The sequence below is a fragment of the Gossypium hirsutum genome, chromosome D07 (assembly GCF_007990345.1).
Source record: "Gossypium hirsutum isolate 1008001.06 chromosome D07, Gossypium_hirsutum_v2.1, whole genome shotgun sequence".
Lineage (NCBI taxonomy): Eukaryota > Viridiplantae > Streptophyta > Magnoliopsida > Malvales > Malvaceae > Gossypium > Gossypium hirsutum.
Window position 1 is genome coordinate 23217951 of NC_053443.1, and position 24362 is coordinate 23242312.

The following is a 24362-nucleotide window of genomic DNA, read 5'->3' on the forward strand; positions in this document are numbered from 1 at the left end:
TAGGGTGGATTAGCTATCAATTAATCAATTATTACCTCCTGATCTCTAACTAATTAATCAATTGGTTGATACTCACTTATCTCCCAACCTCACTTTCTCAACCAAGATAAATTATGATTTACTTAGTGAAACTTATTTCTCGATCTAGTTTAACCTATGATTACTTCCTAGGGTTAGCAAGCCTAGGGTTTAGTAACGCGTACTTTATACTAACTAATCTTATCGAAAACCCTAAATTCTCCATTAATCACATCCCTGTCCAATCGTTAATCTCTCTTAAGGGATTTAGCCACTCATGGTATTCATAATCTCAAACTCAATTGAATTAAACATGTAAATAACACGAATAAATCAGAAGAGAAGAGAGCTTAGAATAATCCTAGATTGATATTGATTGAAGAATGAAGTTGCAGATCTCTCGATTAGAATAACAAATATCATCGCTTGTGAAAGAGAAATAACTGAATAACGTTGAGGTTCAGGTTGTTGATGAAGGTAAAATGATACTATTATTATGCTCTTTACCCTATTCATGTAAGTCTTTCAGGGAGACCCTGATTTATGGCAGAGATAAAATCTCATTTGAGGATGTGAAGGGTTACTTGTTAACTAAAGACAAACTCAATAATATGTTCGGTATGGATAGGAAGTCAGATAGGCAAGTCTCAGTTTTGTAGCATCAAGGAATCATGACAAGAGATGTCGCTACTACAAAAAGTTAGGTCATATTAAGGTAAATTGTTACAAGTTGCGAAATAAGATGACTACTGAGAGGAACGAAGAAGAATTAGTTGATGCTAATTTGGCCGACAATAAAGGTGATGAATGGTTGTTGGTGTCTACAATCGAAAGGTCTAAGTTTATATTCAAATGAATCTTGAATTTAAGGTGTTCTTTCCACATATGTCCCAACAGGAACTGGTTCTCCACATACAATTCAGCTGAAGGTAGAGTTGTATGTATAGGGAACGATTCATCTAGAAAGATAATCGGTGTAGGTACCATTCAGATTAGGATGCACGACAGGTTAATCAGAACACTGTCAGGTGTTAGACATGTACCTGATTTAATGAGGAATCTCATTTTCTTGAGTTTGTTAGAATCGAAGGGTTGTAAAATTAACATCGAGTCAAACAACATTAAAGTGTCTCATAGGGCTTTCGTTCCGATGAAAGGTCGAAAGACTAACAATCTTTATATTTTGCAAGGTTCAACGGTGACTGGTAAAACAACAAGTCCTTTGTTTGTTAAGGAATCGGAGTCGAGTCATTTGAAGCAGAGACAATTTGGTCATAGGAGGGAAAAATGTATGACCATTTTGAATAAGAGAAGCTTTCTTTTGGGTGCGGGATTTGGAAAAACAAAGCATTGCGTTTGTGGAAAGCAGACTCGAGTTAGTTTTGATTTAACAATGCAAAAGTCAAAGACTAGAAGTTTTCTGGTTTAAAAGTTCAAGTACATCTTAGACTCAATTAACATCCTGCAAAGTTCAAGATAGACCCGTGGCGTGCTCGACAATTAAGGCATTGTGGAAATATGAGTCAAGGTAGAGATTTATAGAGTATGCCTCGCATTTTGATCAAATTAAAACACAAATAGATAAATACGTTACGACGAAGAGCCATGTGATGTCACGACGACGCGATGATGAAACATGGGAGAAGAAGAAATGACGTTGCAACGACACAATAGGGGACATCGCGACATTGCGACGTGTCATGTAGTTTTCTCAATTTTCTTCTTCGAGTCGAATTCTAATTATTTGTCCCAATCGAACTCTGATTAGTGTTGATTATTTCAAGATTATTTGAGCAACAAATTTAGTCTATAAATGACCCTTTTCTACCATAGAAAGAAAAACCCATAACACATTTAAGTATTAGCTTTTAAAAGCTTTCAGAGAATTTTATGTTTAAGTTTTAAGAGTTCTTATATTTAGGTTTTAGGGTTTAGTTTTTATCTCTATTTTTATACTCTTCATTTTTGTCAATTTAGTGAAATTATCTTTGCCCGTAGTTTTTTATCCTCTTTAAAAAAAATTTTCCATGTAAAATTTGTGAGTTCAATTTTTTCAATTTCTTCATTATTTTTCTTATTCGTTGTTTACACGGATTTTTTCCCAACAAAAACTAGTATACTATGTTTAAATGTGTTTTTATACTTATTTTGCAGTTAAATAATCTATTATTTTAATTTAGGAAATTGTTAGCAAGCCATTTCAGGTGTATAAACATCAAGTAAACAACACTTGGTCAAATAATGTTTACAATATATTTTTCTTTAGTTGTTTTTATTCATTTTGCAGTTAAATAATCTATTATTTTAATTTAGGAAATTGTTAGCAAGCCATTTCAGGTGTATAAACATCAAGTAAACAACATTTGGTCAAATAATGTTTACAATATATTTTTCTTTAGTTGTTTTTATTCAGTTGAGTTTCCTATTTTGAAGGAGGGTGTTTCTCCACTTTAGTTCTGCAGTGTATTTTTCTGCAATTCAGTTGGGCGATTATATTTCCTTAAAGAGCAGTTTCTCTTATATGTAAATGAGCAAGGAAGTTAATAGACTGTTTTATGCTTGAGAATTTATCAAATTCCCGGACAATATGCAACCATAGGTAGAAAGAAGAAAAACCCCTTATCCCTTTCATTTTCTCAACCCATTCCTTCATTCAGTTGACCCATAACTAGATCCAGTTCTAAGGACCATAACATTTTGGATTCAAAGCCAAGAGTCACAGGTGACATCATATAATAGGACAAAATTCTCCATTTTTGCCATGAAGAGCAATAGAAGCAAATTTGGCAGCTATTACCCAAGACTTGGGGAATGCTAAACAGGCAACATCATCAGCAGGGGCAAAAAGTTATAGTATTACACGAAAAGATAAAGGTCTAGTAAGAATTACGAGTTCAAATTTTTCGGAGGAAGCAGTCTTGTTCCCAAATTCACAAAGTTAGGTTTTTCACATTTTGATGGACAAGAAGATCCTTTGAGATTGGTTAGTAGGTGTAGACATTTTTCCCACAATCAACTGACGTTGGAAGAGGAGAAACTAGGCTTAGCTTCTTTTCACTTGGAAGGTACAACTCTAGGAAGCACGGACATGGTTCATCCCTCCTCGTACCGGTTTCGTACGTGTGTCCAACACGGACACTCGTCGGACACGCCCCGATACATACGGAACATGCCAGAATACATCAAGAAAAAAAGGAGGTCGGACAAGTTCCCGACATGGGTGTCTAAAAATGGAAATATGACAGACGCAAGAAAATTAGATGGTGGCTGACGACGGCGGCTGAAATTTTGATGAAATGTTGGCTTTTGAGGGATTGAAGGTTGGAGAACAGAGGTGTTTACAAAATGGTGTCCCTGAGTTTGCAAGAATACAGATGGAGAGGGATAGAAGAGGTCTGAGTCACTGGGGCTCTCTGGATGGATGTGTAAGTTTTGGGTAGAGGAAGAGACGAAGGTAGTCGAAGGGTCTGTTGAAAACTTGGAAATGAAGAAGAGATAAGCACAGAGGGGTTTTTCCAAGAACTTGTTGCTTTTCTGGAACTGTGCCTTTAGATTTTTTCAGCTGAAACTAGGAAGTTTCTAGAGTACCCTCTATTATTTAGTTGGATAAAAGCTTGTTTTCGGGCCTTTTATGACTGTTCTATTTTGGGCTTTATTTGATTTGAATAAAATTTCAGTTTCTATTAAAAAAATAGTAAAATAAAATATCAATATTTTCATTTGCATCAAGTATTTTAACATAAAAAAAGTATAAAAATATGAAAAATATTTTTTTATTTTCGTATCTTGTCATATCCGTATCTTCATATTTTAAAAATTACCATGTCGCCATGTTCGTATCGTATCATACCCGTATTGCGTGTCCGTGTCCATGCTTCACAGTTACGACTCAATTATAGTTTCTAAAATGGTGAATGACACATCTAATCCTACATGAGATGAATTTAAAACTCAGTGCTGCCTTTTTTTTTTTTGGACCTCCAATCCAGTGAAACAATTGGAAGAATTGGCGAAACATAAACAAACCAGCATAGTGGTTAATTATCAAACGAATTTGAGGTCCTTGTGTCCTGAGTCGGAATTTTTTACACAAGACTAGAAAATTAAACTTTTATCTTTGTGGGTTGCAAGAATACATTGCAATCAAGGTGGAGCTTCATCAGCCTAACGACTTGGTAACTGCCATAAGTATGTCAAGGCTGTATGAATGCAAGTTATTCTCCCGAACAAGCTACTTGGATAGTAGACGAGCTCCTACTACCATTGAAATTAAAAACAATAGATTAATTAAAAGGCTGACTCGAGAAGAGATGGAGGATAGAAGAAGATGGGGACTTTGCTTTAATTGTGATGAAACTTTTTTTTTCATGGGCATCAATGCAGAAAATTATTTTGAATAGATCTAGTAGAAGAAGAGTTACTTGACCAACAAGACCAAGAGCAACCTCCAAAACTTCATTAAATGTCATCATGGGAATTAAAAGTCTACAAACCATGCGATTCGAAGGGATTTGGAATGGAAGCATAGTTCTTGTCCTCATCGACTAGTAGTACCCATGGCTTTGTCCCGTCTTCTGTGGTGGAGGAATTAAGGGGAGCGCAGTTCTTTCCCGAGATGGATTTGTTGTCTAGGTATCACCAAGTGCGCATGTATCCATCGAATGTTGAGAAAACGACATTACCTAGACATCATGGCCATTTTGAATTTTTGTTCATGCCATTCAACCTTACAAATGATCCTTCTATTTTGCAAGTGTTGATGAATGAGATATTTTATCCATACTTAAGGAAACTTGTGGTGGTGTTTTTTTTGACATTCTTGTTTTTAGTAGAACTTGGGCGGAGCATTTCCATCATCTCCGGTTGGTTTTTTAGCTCTTGACAACTAATAAATTATTTCTCAAAAAAATTCAAGTGCTCTTTTGTTAAAAAATTGATTGCATATTTGGGTCATATAATCACGCCACAAGGAGTTCAAGCTGATGCGTTGAAGATTTCAGCAATCTTAAATTGGCCCAACCAGCAACAATTAGGGGATTACATGGTTTTCTAGGGTTCACGGGCTATTATCACAAATTTGTTCCCAACTATGGACTAATATCAGCTCCACTCATAGTAATGTTGAGGAAAAAATCCATTCTAATGGACTGAAGAATCAATTGCAGCATTTGAAAAACTAAAGATAGTTATGAAAACTACACTAGTGCTTACTCTTAACTGATTTTCACAAGCCATTTTCCGTTGAATGCGATGCATTAGATTTGGAATAGGTGTGGTTTTATTACAACAAACCCAACTCATTGCATACTTTAGTGTCCATGGCGGCTTAACATTGCAATTTTCTAGCTTATGAAAAAGAACTTGTTGGTTTGGTTAAAGCTATAGCTCACCTGTGTTCTTCCGTTTGGGATAGAGCATTCATTGTTAGAATCAATCACTACAACTTCAATTTTGTTTTTGTTGGAACAAAAGTCTCTCTCTCCATCTCAACAACATTAGTTTAGCAAGCTATTAGGGTTCTCTTTTATAGTGGAATATAAGGTTGGTCGTCAAAATACATTAGTCAGTGCTCTATCACACCGGGATATGATCACTCAGTTCTCATGGTAGTTTCCATGCCGCAATTAACTATTTTTGATGAAATTCAACGAGAACAACGGGACTCTAATGAAGTACAACAGTTAATTTCTCATATAGTTGAGGGCAAAGCAACTGATTTTTGACAATTCAAACATGGGCTTTTGTTTTACAAAAATAGAGTTTATCTCCTTAAAAATTCTCCCTCTATTCAAATGGTGGTGGTTGCCTAACATAACCAAGGACATGAAGGCTATCAAAACACGCTGTACTGAATTTCCCGTACTTTTATTGGAAAGTTATGAATAACTTTTTACGTGAATTTGTTTAAGCTTGTAGCATCTGTCAGCAACACAAATACGATACATTGCAACCAGCTGGGTTACTCCAAATTCTGCCAACTCCTACACACATATGGGCTGACATCTCTTTAGATTTTTTTAATGGGTTATTGAAATCGAAGGGCAAAAATATGTTGGTGATGGTAGTAGATAGATTCTCAAAATAAGTCATTTCATACCACTTTCCCACCCTTATACAACTTTAAGTGTGGCACATTTGTTCTTTGATCTTGTTTTTAAATTACATGGGTTGCCGGAAACTATGATCAATGACCATGATGTTATCTTCGCCCGTTCATTTTGGAAGGAGTTACTTCGGTTGAATGGGACCAAATTATCCTTTAGTTCAACTTACCAATTATAAACGGATGGACGGACAAAAGTGGTGTTGAATTAATAGGACTACTGAGATGTATCTTCGTTGTTTCACAAGTGAACACCCTGGCAAATGGATGAATTAGCTATCTTGGGTAGAGTTTCGTTATAAGTTACCACTCTTCTTTGAATGAAACCCCATTTAAAGTGGTTTATGGTGGTGGTCCTCTTTGTTTGCTTTTATATTATCCAAGCAAAATCTTGTATTGATGCTATAGATCAAGCTTTACAATCTCAAGATAAGATTTTGGATTTCATTCACCAAAATTTAATACAAGCTCAACAAAGATGAAGAATAATTATGAAAGAAAACATCACTTGTTGGAATTCCATATGGGAGATGAAGTTTTACTTCATCTCTAACCATATCATCAACTCTAATTTCCACTCGACATGATCAGAATCTTTTAACCAAGTATATTGTCCTTTCGAGGTCCTTAAACGCATTGGTTCCATGGCTTACAAGTTAGAGCTACCATTAGAATAAAAACTCCATCCCGTTTTCCGTGTTTCAAACCTAAAAACCTTTCCACGAAAGCCTTAACTCCTACATTCCACTTTTACCACCTTATCAACCTGATACTGATGTTTATTAGCCTATGGCAATTCTAGATCACAGAACTAGAGCTGGACAGCATGAGGTTTTGGTCAATTGGCAAAATTTGTCTCTATCGAATAACTCTTGGGAGGTGGCTTAAACCTTATGCAAAAATTATCCTGACATTGCTTTCAAAGACAATCGTAGTTTAGAGGGAATGAGTAATCTTTACAAGTTATTCAAGTGTACAAGTGTTGCACCCATGGCCAAAAAAAGAAAACAACAAAAGGCTTGGTGAAATTGTTAAAAAGAGCTGAATGTCGATAATGGCAATGTAGAAAGACCGCAAAGAAAAAAAGAAAGAAAAAAAATAATAGAACACACAGATTTCTTTTATTAAGGTTTCCAGCAAAATCAACATACCCCATGACTCCATCTCTGTTTCTTCCAAACTGTAAGCAAATATCAGTAGTACCTCATAAGTATCTCAAAATCCACTAAACTGCTTTTCAGTGTTCTTTACCGAGATTCACCATGTATCTACTAACTACACTGATTGCATATGATAAATTTGGACGTGAACAAACCATAGAATACATAAGAGATCCCACTACACCAGAATATGAAACATGTGACATGTAGTCAATCTCATCATTTGATTGTGGAGATAAAGACGGTGAAAGTCTGAAAAGGGCTGCCAAATGAATACTAACAGGCTTAGCACTCTGCATATTGAACATGCAGATAACTTTTTCAATGCACCCTTTCTGACTTAGGTACAATTTGCTTGTTTTTCTATCTCTAAGAATCTCCATACCAAGTATCTTATTTGCTGCTCCCAAATCCTTCATCTCAAATTCTTCACTAAGCTGGACTTTGACCTTTTGTATCTGTCTTTTATCTTTCGTTGCTATCAACATGTCATCAACATAGAAGAGTAGATACACAAAAGAACCATCAACGTTTTTCTTAAAATAAACACAACTATCAAAGCTACTTATTTTGAAATCATGAGTAGTTATAAAAGAATCAAACCTCTTGTACCACTGCCTTGGTGACTATTTTAAACCATAAAGAGACATTTTTTAGCAAGCAAACATAGTCCTCTTTTTCTAAGACTGTAAAGCCTTTCGATTGTTGCATGTAAATGTCTTCCTCAAGTTCTTCATGCAAGAATTATGTTTTTACATCTAACTATTCGAGCTCCAAATCATACATGGCCACAATACCAAGAAAGGCTCGAATCGAACTGTGCTTTACAACTAGAGAAAACACATCTATGAAGTCCACACTTGAAATCTGACTGTAACCCTTTGCAACAAGTCTTGCTTTATATTTGGGTTCTTCAACTCCTAGAGTCCCTTCTTTCCTTTTGAAAACCCATTTAAAACGAACAACTTTTTTACCTTTAGGATGCTTCATAAGATCCCATGTTCTGTTCTTATGGAGTGATTCTATCTATTATTGCATGGCAAACATCCAATTTTCTAAGTCTTTATAGCTAACTACCTCAGAATAAGTTGATGGCTCTTGATTTGCATCTATATATTTAGCTACATTTAAAACATAAACAACTAGATCAGCCTCGGCATACCTCTTTGGAGGTTTAATTTCTCTTCTAGTTCTATTTTTGGCAATAGAATATTGTGGTGAACAAACATCTCTGTTCTGAATTTTTGTACTAACTTGATGACTCGACTCTTTTGTAGATACTGGATCAATCTAAAGCTCTACCTACTTTTTTTGTTCTTTATTTGAAGAGTCTTTAAAAGATAAGTTAGGTAACATAACAGTTTCATAAAAAAACATCTCTGCTAATCACAACTTTTCCATTTTCAGTACACCATAGCTTATACCCTTTTACACCAGTCTTATAACCAAGAAAAACACATTTAATTGATCTCGGTTCCAATTTTCCATTATCAACATGAGCATACACAGGACACCCAAAAATCTTTAAATCAAAATAATCAGCAGGATTACCAAACCATACCTCTTATGGAGTCTTTTTCTCAATGGCAACGGATGAAGATCGGTTGATCAAAAACATGTAGTAGAGGCTGCTTTAGCCCAAAATGATTTCGATAAATTAACATTTGACAATATACATCGAACCTTCTCCATGATCGTTCTGTTCATTTGTTCTGCAATGCCGTTTTGCTATGGAGTATGACAAACTATCAAGTGTCTCATGATCCCTTCTGATTTTCATAATTCATTAAATTTATTAGAACAAAACTTCAAGCCATTATTTGTGTGGAGGTGTTTTAACTATTTTCCTGTCTGTTTCTCAACCATAGTTTTTCAAGACTTAAATGCAAAAAGCACATCACTTTTTTACTTTAAAAAGAACACCAAAAATATTTTGGGAAAATCATTAATAAGTGTTAGCATATAATTAGCTCCACCTCTCGAAGGCACTCTTGATGGTCCCCAAAGATTAGAATGAATATAATCCAACGTTCCCTTCATATTATGGATTCCTCTACTGAATCGAACTCTCTTTTGCTTCCCAAAAACGTAGTGCTCACTGAACTTTAGTTTGCAAATTCCTTGCCCATCAAAAAGTCCTCTTTTGCTCAATTCTGCCATGTCATTCTCACTTATATGCCTTGGATGTATATGCTAAATTCTAGTAACACCATCATCTGATAAGAAAGAGGAAGCGACAACTGCATCACCAGTAGCGTAGAACCCTGCAAACATATAACTTGACAGTTTTTCTCTGCCCTTTCATCCCAATGAGGGAACCCTTGCAAATCGTCAAAACCCACTTTCAGTTGTGCATTTGTGCCCTTTTGAATCAAGAGTGCTCAATAAAATTAAATTTCTCTTCAATTCTAGGATATGTCGAACGTCACTAAGTATTCTAACAATTTCATCAAACATTTTAACTTGAATCATTCCAACACTTGTGATTTTACACGAAACATTATTTCCCATCAAATTAACACCTTCAGACACTGTTTCATAAATTGTAAATCAATTCCAATTGGGACTCATATGGAAAGTGCAACCAGAATCAAGCATCCATTCCTCGCTCACTTTAAAGTAGTTACAGAAGCAACTAGGAGTTCACCATTGTTGTAGTCTTCTACAACATTAGCTTCACCAGATTTTTCTAATTGCTTTCCCTTTTGATCTTGTTCTGCAATTTATAGCACTCAGATTTAATGTGCCCTTTCTTCTTGCAGAGGTTTTACCTCTGTTGGAAGATCTTGATCTACCCTTAGATTTATGACAACAATTTCATTCATGTATCCTTCTATGATCATCATTAGTTTTCCGTTCTTGTCTCTTACGAACAATGAGACCCTCTCTCTAAAAGTTGGATCCAACCATAAGATGTTTTATCTTGTCATACGAGGTAAAAAAAGCATAGAATTTGTCAACTGTGAGAGGTTTGCAGTTATACAAAATCGTGTCTTTAAAGGTCGAATAAGATAGGGGCAATGAGTAAAGTAGAATCAATCCTAAATCTTCTTTAAAATACTGAACCTCCATCAGCTCTAAGCCTGAGAGAATTTCTTTAAACACAGTTAAGTACTCGTGCATAGACGCACCTTCTTCCAAACGATGAGCATAAAGAAGCTGTTTTATATGTAACTTACTAGTCAGGGTTTTCGACATGCATAGCTACTACAGTTTTGCCCATAATGCGGTGACAGTTTTCTCCTTCATCACATCTTATAGAATTTCGTTAGACAAATGGAGATGTAATTACGCCAAAGCTTTTCAATCTTTACTCTTTTTTCTACCTCCATCAATGTCGAAGGCATATTATCTATCCCTAGCAGGGCATCCTCTAAATCCATCTATGCAAGAACTGCTTGCATCTTTATCTGCCACAACGCAAATCTAGTGTTGTGATCCAATAGTGGAATTTCATACTACAGTGATGCCATTATCGTGATCAAGATAAGAAACTCGAAAAAGTTTGATACCAATTTGTTAAAAAAATTGAATGTCGATAATGACAATGTAGAAAGATCGTAAAGAAAAAACAAAAGAAAAAAATAGAACACATAGATTTTACGTGGAAACCCTTTCGGGAAAAACCACAGGTAAAGGAGAAGAAAATTCACTAATGTCGAATTCGAATGATACAAGAGAAGTTTCGACTACATCTATTTATAGGTTGAAAAATCCTAATTCTAATTAATGTAAAATATATTATGCTACTAAATGTTAAATATATTATACTACTAAATCTTCTAGAAAGAAAATATATTTTGTTTAACTTGACTTGCAAGCAATCTCTTAGAATTTGGGTTACACAACTGTAACAGAAATATTGTTTAGAATATATTTTTCTTTAGTTGTGTTTCTTGTTTCGTAAGAGGGTGTTCCTCCACTTTAGTTCAATAGTTTTTTTTTTGCACCGTAGTTAGGCAATTGTGTTTCCTTTAGGAGTAGTTTCTCTTATGCATATATGACTAAAGAAGTTAATAGACAATTTTATGCTTGAGATGTTATTCTAAGGAGGCTATCAAGCTCCCTTCTTAGAATTTGGACAATCTGCAATCATAGGTAGAAAGAAGAAAATCACCTTATTCCCTTTATCATCTCAACCGATTCCTTCATTCAATAGAACCACAGCTAGATCCAATTTAAAAGACCATAACAGTTCTTTTTATCTTTTAATTTTATTTTCGTACATGTCATAATTTTATTAGTTAAAACTACTTCTCTACTAAACACTCAAATGTATTGGATTGAAAATCTTTTAGTCTACCAAATTTATTTAATATTTTTGATAGATTAAAAGAGTTATTCATTCACCTACAACTCCTTTCTCTTAGCCTTTGCTTGACGCTCTTCCCAACTCATTTGCTTTTTGGTTTCTATTCCATTTCTCAACAATATGGCCAAGTTAGTTCCTTCATTTAAATTTTTTTCGTACACAATAACGTAGCCAAAACCCTTAGCATGTTAAAACTTGTGGTTTTTGTAATTGCATCTTGATGAGGTTGTGAGTTGCACTGCTCTATTGGTGCCATATGCTTGCGATAAAGGCTCCATACCACTACAACTATCAATATGCCTATTTCTCTTGTTACAGGGCACATACCTACACTTGGCACTTGAGTCTTAGTAACATAGAAAGAATAAGAATCAAACTTTGGATAAAAAAAATTGTAATATACCTACCCTATACGTATATTTAAAATATATTTTTGAAGGTTTTTGTTGCGAGATGACCATTCATGCAATGTGCATACTTAGCGAACTCTCCAAGAATGGTTCGAGAGTGGCGAAATCACGTCATAAGGCGAACAAATATAGAGGATCTAACTTAGTGAACTTTTCGATATTGGTGAATCCTCCAATATTGGAGGACTCACAGAAAGTGACAAGCTCATTACTTTGGCGAACTAAGAATACGAACTGGATTTGAAGAGTTTGCGTGCAAGTTATGTTTACAGATTTTTTTGTAGAAGATTTAATATTTATTAGCATAATATATTTAACATTTATTAGTATCTTTGATATTTCTTTCTATATTCATGAGCTTTTCTTGTTATAAATACCCCTGTTACATTGTTCGAATATAGTGTGAAAATATATAAAACTTTAGTAGACAATTTTGTTGCTAAATTTATCGTTTCTTCTTTATAATTCTTTCTTATTGAGTATTGAAATTCCAATAATTGGTATTAGAGCTACCTTTTTAAGGGGTCGTTGTTGTTCTTTCTGGTTATACATGGCTTCCGCGAGTTTTTCACCACCTTTACTTTTCGTTTTCAATGGCGAAAACTATAATATATGGGTTGTTAAGATGAAGACCTACCTATAATCTTATGACTTGTAGGAGGTTTTGAATGTTGATGTTGAGCTCACACCATTGAGTGACAACGCTATAGTCGCTCAAATCAAACACCACAGTGACAAGCAAGCTAAAAGATATAACGTAATGTCCTGTATAGAGAATGAAATTTTGGATGTCATATTCACACACATTATGGCTTGTGCGACTCCAAAAGAAACTTAGGATGAGCTAAAAGAGGAGTTTCAAGGTTCAGATAAGACCATACAACAATAACTCATTAATCTCAAGAGAGATTTTGAGAATTTGAAGATGAAAGAGGATGAAACAGTGAAGTAGTACGCATACAAGATTATGGAAATTGTTAATAACATGAGGTTACTTGGGGAAAAGTTCACACATAGCAGGGTCATTGAGAAGGTAATAACAATGCTTCCTGAGGGGTATGAGTCTAAGATTTACTCTCTTGAATACTCAAGGGACCTCTAGAGATCTCTCTTTCAGAATTGATGAATGTCCTGTATGCTCAAGAGTAAAGAAGAGCATCAAGGCGAGAGGAGCACCTAGAAGAAGCACTCCAAGCCTTGAGTATTTATGGCTCAAACTTCCAGAACTATAAAGTTAAGAAAGGAATGACATAGAAGAATGAGTGGATGAAGCAAGATGGTGGAAAGAAGAAATATTCACCATGTTTGCACTGTAAGAAAAAAATCACCCTAAAAAATATTATTGGTTTAGACCAGAGATAAAATGTAGATCATGCAAGTAGTTGGGTCACATAGAAAATGCATGCAAGAAAAAAGGGCGAACCCATCAACAGAATGTGCAGGCTCAGGGGGCTGAGGGAGATCACATTCAAAAGGAGCAGATGTTCGCAGCCACAAGTTCTGCATAAAAAAATAGAGTCACGAAAGGTTGGTTAATCGATAGTGGATACACCAACCATATGACCTCAGATGAAAGCATATTCAGGAAGATTGACAAAAGTTGCAATTTTAAGTTGAGGATTAGTAACGACGAACTCTTAGAAGCTAAGGGCAAAGGTGAAGTGGTGATTGGTTTACCATCAAGTACTAAAATAATTTCAGATGTTCTTTTAGTACCTACGATAGATAAGAATCTCTTTAGCGTTGGTCAACTGCTTGAGAAAAATTACACTGTAGTTTTTAAGAATTATGGTTGAATTATATTTGATTCATTGGGACAGGAAGTTGTAGTAGTCTTGATGAAAAATAGAAGTTTTATGTTAGATTGGAATTTGGCGAACTCAAGGGCCTATACCAGTTCTGTTGATGATGCGAACCTTTGGCACAAAAGACTAGGACATGTTTACTATAAGTCCCTTATTTGATTGGCAAGGCAAGTTTAGTTGAAGAAACAATCAATGTTGAGAAGCAAAGTGGTATCTGTGAAGTCTGCCAACTTGGGAAACAGACGAGAATACCATTCCCAGCGAGCAAAGCATAACGAACTCAAGAAAAGCTACAGCACTCTAACGTGTGCGGACTGCTGGAAAATCATGTTTGCAAAATGCAACAAAAAATAAATTTAGGGAAAAACTAGAGTTTTAATTTTTTTTTCAAAACAACAACTTGATTGTGATATCTAAAGTAATAAAAACTTAATCAAAATTGTACTTTTTCGATTCGTCTAGGATGAACACTTCGACTGAGTATTCTTCTCCGCTATCCTTAAGCTCACGTTTGCTGAGTGTTGGCTTGCTTCGAATTAGAAAATTTTTCAAAAAAATTATTAGTGGGGTAATTTCGCAATTTCTCTAAAATTTTGGGCCAAGTTGTAAATAAAAAATATCTCTAGAAATTTTCTGAAATAATCTCTTTAGAGAATTTTCTCTCTACAACTTTCTCTTGAATTCAAGTATATGAAAAATAATGTCCCAATGCTCTCTTTATATAGCGAGAGTTGAAACAGTTCAACTATGATTAAACTTAATCATTTTACTATTAAATTAATATAATATATATCAAGAGAAATATTAGATTAAATTTAATATTAAATCTTATTAAATTAATAGAATATTTATCTACAAGATAAATATTAAATTAAATTTAAGATTAAGATAATCACTTTAATATTTTCCATGATAAATATTATACTTGTTGGTCGTAGGAAATTCGGTTTTCAAAAAGTTAGAATTGTTTCTAAACGCATGATCACTTAGACTGTTTTATTAAAGCTTTCGCAGCAAGGGATGTTTCAAAACAAATATTTTAAATGAATAAAGAAGACTTTCTAAGTTCTAACAAAGGTCTACTAAAGTTAATAATATGGAATGTTTTCAACGTAACAACGAGGTTTCAAAAACACTATTGTGTGACATTGCCAGATACGACCATAACGTTTAGGTTGGGTTTGGAGTGTTACACCAAAATTGTTTACTACTCGTCTATGACTCTCGACTTTCCTTTCTCTCGCGACTGTACGGGGTCGTCTTTAGCTATGTTTGGTAATTCAATAATAAACACAATATCATTTTACATCCAATTCACAACCAAATATATAGTCAGACACATTTTTCATTTTATTTATGTTGAGTATGACTCATATTTCAGTCAAATTTGAAAGATAATCTCCTAGTTAAACTTTGTTTATTTCTTTCAGTGGAACTCTAATTAATCTAGATTATTTTATTATTGTTGGACCTACGAATTTAGCCTATAAATAGACTCTTTTACAATCTTAGAAAATACACCCATTAACGATTAGAACTCATAACACTTTTGGAGAATTTTGTGTTTACGTTTTGAGGGTTCTTTATTTTCAGGTTTCGGGGTTTAGTTTTTATCTCCATCTTTTATACTCTTCGTTCTTTTGCCATTATACTCAAATTATCTTTGTCTGTGGTTTTTTATCCTCTTTGGAGGGGTTTTTCTACATTAATTTTTTACTTGTTTGTTGCTTAATTGGGTCGATCCCCAACAATTTACTTTAGTCCCTATACTCGGGATACACATTTCTTTCGATATCCAACATCAAATTAAAATTCGATTTCACATTCTTTCATTAGGGACCTATACCTTTCATCGAAAACATAATCTCATTACAGTTTTCAATTTATTCAATTTAGTCCATAATTCTACAAAGTTATTTAACAAGCTTAATTTAATTTGCAATTTAGTCCTTATCACAATATAAGCCTATTAACTATCAATTTCTTCAATTCGAGCTCAAAATCATCAACCTCATCTTAATAATAACTTTCTAAAACCTTAACAATTGAATAAATTGGTACATGAGCTAGCTAATTCAAGCTTCCATGATTCAAATTCCATAAAAATCAAAGAAAAATAGCTTAAAGAACTTACGTGAATAAATGGTCGAATGCTCCTTCAACCATGGACTTTTCTTCCCTTTCTTTCTTTATAATGACGGTGGAGGGCTTAAAGATGATGATGGCATGTTGTCATCCACATGTTTATAATTAGATTAAACTTAGGTTAATCTTGTTTAATTAATTTAATTATTAATTAACTAATGGAAACAACCATCATCATCCACTAATTCATGTTAAAAAAAGGTTAAATAATCATTTTGGTTATTTGGATAATTGCTATATAAGTCCTCAAGCCTTTTCTAAATTAAAACTCAATAGTGATTAAATTTTACAATTTAGTCCCTAAATATTAATTATCTTCTCGGTTAAATTACTTAACCAATATTTAATATATTTTCACACGAACTTCATTAATATGTATATTTCATCATTATAGACTGGTTTATGGAAATAAGGTTTCAAAACCACATTTTTAAAATTTTCACATATATAAGGTTGGGCAAAATTTTTTTTCAAAAATTGAAAATCAATTTAAAGTGTGGTATTTGGTTGAATTTTAGTTCAGAAATTAAAAAATCACGATCGTCTAAACATAATAGAACAAAATCATATTTTTATTTAATTAATAATCAATTTTAAATTTTTATGATGTAAAAATAAATATTTTATATTTAAAATAGTAAAAATAATTTGAAATACTATATACAAATATTTTTCAATAAGAGCTATATAAAAGTAATGTTTATTTTTTATTTATTTGAAAAAAATAATATTTTTATAATTATGAAGAAAACTTTGAAACTTCAATAAATAATGTATAAAATACTTAAAACAAAACTGACATTATCAAAATAAAACTGGAAACCCCAAACTTAAAATTAATATGAAAAAAATTGAAAACTGAACAAATTTGAATTGAATTATCATGGACGAGTTAAAAAATTCAAAAAAAAAATTGATTGAAGTGAACCAAACTCAGCCTACATATATGGGTCATCCTAGTACATGAAAATTCATGGTGGATTGCCTGGATGCTTAAAGAAAGGTCATTGATACAACTACCACTTTCACAAAGTACTTAGGCTTATGGAAGGGAAAAAGTTCTTGGTGAGTAAAATTTGGAATGAATTGAGAAATGAGACCATAAAGAAGCAGGTATTATTGAGCGAACTAATATGGTTTCCTTTGCATATTCCGAAGCATTCATTAGTGGTGTGGATGGAAAATTTGAATAGGGTACCAACTAATAATAAGCTCCTTGCTAGGAGGAAGAATATAGAAGGCAGACATAAGCTCTACCTTGCAGAGCAGGAGACTCATGACCACTTTTTGTGTGTGCCCGTGCGCGCCCGTTCTAAATGAAAGAAGTTCAGCAAACCTGTTTTTTGGATAGACAACCTATGCGATGGTGCCAGGAGCTACAGTTGGCAATTTCTAAGTTGAAGAGGAAAGCACTTGTATCAGTCATCTTGTGCTTGGGTTGGAATGCGTATTTATATCTGATATGACGGGAACGAAACCAAAGACAATTTGGCAAAATGCAAAAATCTGAGCAGGATTTGGTTGGTAAAATAAAGATGATCATAAGAACGAGAATAGCAGGAGCAAAAATTAACATGAAGATTCAATCAGCAATCAGCTTTGCATAGCATGGGGAATTAAACAATCTGTATAGATTTTGTAAATTGTACTTGTACAGATACTTGCAGAGATTCTTGATATACATAGTATATTCGTAGTAGATTTCTACTTGGATAATAAAACAAAATTTATCCAAAATAAATACAATCGGTTGTCTATGTTTAAATTTATAATTTTATATTTCTTAACCATTTTTTAGCTTATAATTATTTATGCTTAAATATCTTTTCATATATATATATATTAAATAGGTTTTTATATTGAAAGGGGTTTTTGTTAGTTTTTCATTATTTAAATATCATTTAAAATTTAGGTACGGTTTAGGTTCTTTTTGTTTTTTTTTCATGTAAAATGGAAACGCTAAAAGTGTTTAATTGAAAATTTGAAAAATAAAAAAATGTGAAAAGTATAAAACAGTAAAATGTTGTTTTCACTAAAATTATTTTGTAAAATTTGAAAAGTTGCAAAAAATTATTTTTAACATTATCGATTTGGCATTAGTTAAAATACACACAAAAGCAAAATCATTTATGTTTTAGCAATTGTTAAATATGAAATCTTATACACCGGTTTGAATCTATATAAATGTAGGAATTTTTTTTAATTCTCTTTGATTTGTTATGGAAAAAGGTTACCAAACATATTTTTATTATTGAAAATAAATTCTTATTTCTATAGCAGCGAAGCCAAGCGAGGCTGACACAAGCTTTGCTCCCAGTCTATTTTCGAAGTAAACAACTCGCACACACTCTCTTTTTAAAAAAGATCAACACACCAATGACTACACTTAGATTTATTGGATTTGTTGCTAAAATATCGGTATTAACCCTAAAACTCCCGACCGATGACCAATGACCCAAGGAAACAAAAGAATCGATTAAAATTTTCATATGATCTCCTATTTTATTTTAGATAGATTAAAAAGAGAACTGAATTTTTTTTTTGGTATTATATCTCTTTGACTCTTTTCGATTTAATCTATTCTATCATATTTATAATATTCTAATTCTATGTATTTATTTTTTTGTTTTAATAAATTATTAAATTTATTATTAAATTATTCATCATTATATGATTATGAATTTTCATTTCCCTATCTAAACAGAGAAGAATATGATCCATGAGTTCCCTTTATTGGAACTATGTTTCTATTTATTTTTGTTTCTAATTGATCAGGTGTTCTGTTACCTTGAAAAATCATACAATTATCTCATGAAGAGTTAGTCGTACCCACGAATGATATAAATAGTATTGTTGCTTTAGCTTTACTTACATCAGTAGTAGATTTCTATGCGATTCTTTCAAAATAAGGATTGGGGTATTTTAATAAATACATTCAACCCACTCCAATTCTTTTGCCTATTAACATTTTAGAGGATTTCACAAAACCTTATCACTTAATTTTCAACTTTTCGGGAATATATTAGCTAATGAACTAGTAGTTGTTGTTCTTGTTTCTTTAGTACCTTCAGTCGTTCCTATACTTGTATTTTCCTTGGATTATTTACAAGTGAGATTCAAGCTCTTATTTTTGCAACTTTAGTTGCGGCTTATATAGGCAAATACATGGAAGGTCATTATTGACTAGTTTTTTTTTTTTTTGAAATAGTCTAGCCCTTTTTTAGTTTAGCTTGGTCCAACCAATGTATGCACAACTCAAAATAATATACTTACTTAGGGACCATAAATATACATATACGATGATCTAGAGTAATAACAAAAAGATTACGATAAAAAAGGAAATAAATCTAATTGAAAAGATTTTTTTCCCTAAAATTCAGGGTTGGTTGTTTTTTATTACTTATGTTTATATCATATTTACATTCAATTAATATTAGCTATATATTGATATTGTTTTTTTTATTCTATTTCAATATTATGACTCCTACTTAGAATATGAATTCTTATGGTATCAATTTAGGGTCTATAATTTATTTTAAAAAAGTTGTTATTTCTATAGAATGATTCTCATTTTAGTTGATTTCTTTATTCAATTCAATGATTTACCAAAATATTTTTTTTCGATATCAAACATTCCCCACTTGTTCGACTGCTGTGAGCAGTTTTTGGATATTATTAGGTGCTAAAATTAATATATTTTAGTCTTATTCTTAATGTGTTTTTGGGTGATTATTCGATGTCAATGGTGAATTTTATGCTCCTAATCCTTTAAATTCATGTTTTTATACTTAAGAGAGCATTTGGGAGCAAAAAGAGCGAAAAACAAGCGAAAACCGAAAAATTGGAGCGAGTTACAGGAGCCATATGGGCGTGGGAGAAGCGAAGGATCATTGCACACACGGCCTGGACACACGGGGGTGTCCTAAGCCGTGTGGATACTGGGCTTATTTTTACCTTTTTTTTTCACATAGCCATTTATTTTTTCCTTTTTAAAGCTATTTTTTTTCTTTTGTTTTTTTATTCCTTTGTTCCTCCCACCCCAAGCCCTATTTTTATTTATTTATTTTTTTATTTATACATTTTTATTTTTAATTTTTATTTTCTAGATTTATATATTTTATTTTATTTTATTATGCATTTTTTGTTATGCTTTTTCAATTATTTTTTCTAGTTTGTAATCTTTTTATCTTATTTATTTATTTTTTTCTATTTTCTTATTAGTTTGTTCGAAAATGTGTACTTCATTTAGATTCGCCTACAATTTCGATTTTCACTATTCTGGCGAATTCACTCAAATTCAGGGTAATTTAAGTTCTCTCCCTCTTTTATGATATTGTACTTATTCTGTTTATAACTGCTTGTACATTGAGGACAATGTACATCTTAAGTGGGAGAGGTTGTTTATATGTTTATGCGATAAATTTCTTGAATTATTTTTGTGTTAAGTAACTTTCTCATAGCTACCATTTAAGTAATTTCTTTTAATTTGAAGTTTTGTATTGATTCTATTTTGGAATAAATTGTGGGTTTTTGTGTATTGTTTGATTTATACTTTAAGACATGAAAGAATCAAGCATGATAAGTTGTTTTTTAGAAATTATTGTTTTAGGTTGTCTCCCTGAATTGAAATATTATCTAAAAATTTTAAATTTAAAAGTTTGACATCAAAACCATACTTTTTTGTGAGCTTTTGAGGTTATCAAGCATATATTTTATTTCGTGCTCATTTCATTTTTGGTTGTGAATATGTCAATTTGATTTATTATTCTAGAACTTTCTTTGGTTATGCATGTCGAGACCACATTATTGATTTGATGTACTGAGGTGATAGAGACACTTAGGATTTAACCCATCTAACCTTTAATAAGCTTACCTATTGTATTTACCCTTCGTAAATCCCGTTGATCCTAACACATTTTTTTCTATAACCCGTTAATGTTAACCCATAACCCATATCTATGTCGTAAATTATCCCTTTTATTGACTCCATTTTTGTCAAGATTTGATTTGGTTAGTTGTCTGACTATGTTTCATCGTTTGCATTGTTGAATTTTACTTTGTTCTTAAAAAAACACAGAAAAAAAGAAAAAGAAAAAAAGATATAGAAATTGAAAAATGAAAAAAGATTGATTGGGCTCGAATCGTTAGCTTCATATTGTGTTGAAAATATCATTTTTATTATTTATTTCTTGTTGATGTGAATTCTTTTAATTCAGTAACTGATTTTTTTCTAGTTTGGTAACTTATTAACTTGATTATCGATTATAACCATCTTTTATAACCTTTTCCATACCCTTAACCTAAGTCCCATTACAACCTTGTAAAAATTTCTTGATTGCTGTATCATCTCATTCTATAATGGTGGAGATTTGATTTTCAACCAATCCTATGGTAGTTGTAACATCCTGTTTTTTAGTGGTGTAAGTTACCCGAGTATCCAACTCAAGTTACTAGTTCATCGAGATATGTAATAATTGAATTACAACATACTTATGTGCTTAAATATTATTGCATATTCATAGTACTAGTAAGTGATAAATATTACAATGAACTTCTCGATTACAAGTATGGATTGCTTTGTTGAGGAAATATGATTTATGGTATGAGTAAGTTCTTTGAGAAGGGGGTTATTATGATATATTTGAATATGTGAACAATTACTAATGTAATTTGGGAATTTGTATTTTGATATCAGGAATTATAAATTATCTCTTTGAATATTAATTTTGAATAAAGTAAGTTAATTTGATGTTTATACTATGAGCTTACTAAGCTTGTTTAGCTTACTTGTTTTATTTATGTTCTTTTGTAGTTGTCAAGTTTGCGGACTGACCAGATAGATCGACTAAAAGCTCACACTATCCAGCCATTTTGGTAGTTGTTGTTTTCTATTTTGGGATGTGACATGTATATAAGTGTTTTGTTGTGAATATGTAAATGTTATGTTATAATGGTAATTCTAGTGAAAGGGTTAGACTTTGAATGTATGTAATTGAAGTGTTTTGGTTTGGTAATCCTTAATACTATGAATTAGGTCATGTTTCTTGGAATGGTAACTTGATATGCATGTTTATATATTGACCAATTTGGTTGATAGTTTGAGCATGAATTGGTGAATAAAGCCATGTGATTTCTTAGCTAGGATAGTTGAATGAATGATTTTCGCTTGTGGTGCCTTTGAATGACATATTGTTAGGCATAGGATGAATGAAATTTTGGCATGTAATTGATGATTTGAATGTGTTTTTGAATCATGGAAATGAGGTAGGTATGGCATGTCTTGTTGTGCAAGGAATGGTGCATGAATTTGCTTGTTTTAGGGGTTAAAAATGAAGCACACGACCAGGGACACGGGCTGTCACACGGCCGTGTGCCACACACAGTTACCTTACATGGTCGGGTGTGTTTATTATTTTTAGGTTCAGTATTTACACGGCCTGCAACACGACCATGTGATCCAAAACATTTTGTTACAATATATAGCATACGAGTTACGACATGATCGTACAACCCAAATTCAAATACACACACGGTTTGGCACATGGCCTGTGACACGACCATGCGGCCCTATTTCGAATACTCACATGGGCGGACACATGTGCTGGGACACGACCGTGTGTCCTGAATTTGAATGTTCACACGGTCTTGGCTATGTCACACGGCCGTGTGACCCATATTTTTCAATTTTCAAGTTTTTTTTGAAATTTTTTGATTTGTTTCGATTTGATCCCAAATTGTTCTCAAATTGCTTTTAAGGCCACTTAAGCTCAATTTAAGTATCATAAGTGTATTTATACCATAAAATGATTTGCTTGTTATATATTTGAAATTTATTTGTTCAATTGTTTTGAAATGAAGTCAAATGTTTTATTTTGGTCAGCTATCGGTCATAGCTATACTATTAATTGATAGGTGCACTTGCCTTAGTCGGATTGTAACACCCCAAACCCAGCATAGATGTTATGGTCGAATCTGGGAATGTTACGAAAAAGGGTTAAAAATCCAACCTTTTCATGTTAAAAACCTCGTATAATTTGTTACAAAAAGAGTCCACTTATTTAAAAACACATGGTTATGCTTATTAGTGAAAACCGTCGATTTCTTACTCTTTCAAATTAAACAATAATTTATCGCAAAAGTTTTAAATTTCAGTATATTTTGAAAATCGCGTATGTTTTATTGAAAATGATTGATTGCATAAACCGTTGTTTTCGTAAAACATTTTGTCAAAAGTCACATGAAAGTTCAAAACAAATCCAAATCCATAAATTAAAAACCAAACAGTCCAGAGAGCACCAAAATTACAAAACTCCCAAAAATAAAAAAAAATTAAGTAAACTTTTAAAGTAGATGAAATTTACGGACAAGTGGTCACATCTGAGCCTCCGTCGCACCGACCCGCCTAAGCTTGTGGGTTACCTGAACAGAACAAACAAACAAAAAGTGAGTTTTAAAAACTCAGTGTGTAACACAACGGAAAACATAAATTTATTTTCTATCGTATGACAGAACACATACAGACATAAATCATTTACAGAATTAGATAATCAACAGAATCATATAGATACAGATTATGCATGGTCCTACCCTAATCCTCTACACACCAACTCTGTCTATCCCAACACACCACGTGGGGAATAAAACACCCAGCCAGCCCTAAACACCACGTAGTGTCTATAATACACTTTTTAGAATAGATTGCAGCATTACTTCCAATATACTTGCGAGATATCGCCTCATACAGAATACTTCCTCCACATATAATAAACCTGCCCCATAACAGATACAAATAAAATAGAATAACAAATATTCTACATGTTTATACATAACAGATATTACACATACTTAAGCGTGACAGAACAGATCATACATACCATGTCCCATAAATCTCATATAAACATTATTTAAGTTATTTTCGGTCTAACAGAATAACAAGTTTCATGCTTTAAACCTTATACCACACACAATAACCCCACAGAAGGCCCACAGTTGATTGGAAGACGTGTACGACCCTAGGGAAAAATTCTAAATTTTAGTCCCACATGCCTGTGTGCTCCACACGACCAGAATGGCCTTGCCCATGTGGCCCACACGCCCAGAATGGCTTTGCCCGTGTCACCCATACTGCTTGGCTCATGGCCCACACGCTCGTGTGGTTCGCCCATGTTGGCCCACAGGCCCAACTTGGCCTAGGACGTGTGACCCACACGGCTACACACAGACCCGTCACACAGCCATGTCACACACACGGCCTACCACACGGCCGGCCACATGCTCGTGTAGCATCGATAGGCCAAATTTTTAGCTTTCGTTGATTGTCATTTTCTCGCATTTTCAATTTCGACGAGGAAGCAATCACAGGTACGAGATAGCCAAGAATTGAACTCACTAAAACACCAACACTCCTCC

The 24362-nt window shown here is 33.1% G+C and overlaps 1 pseudogene; it reads left to right on the plus strand.

Moving 5' to 3' along the window:
- The first annotated feature begins 760 nt into the window (after positions 1 to 760).
- LOC121219155 (ATP synthase subunit a, chloroplastic-like) lies at positions 761 to 19136 on the plus strand (annotated as a pseudogene).
- Positions 19137 to 24362: the final 5226 nt, after the last annotated feature.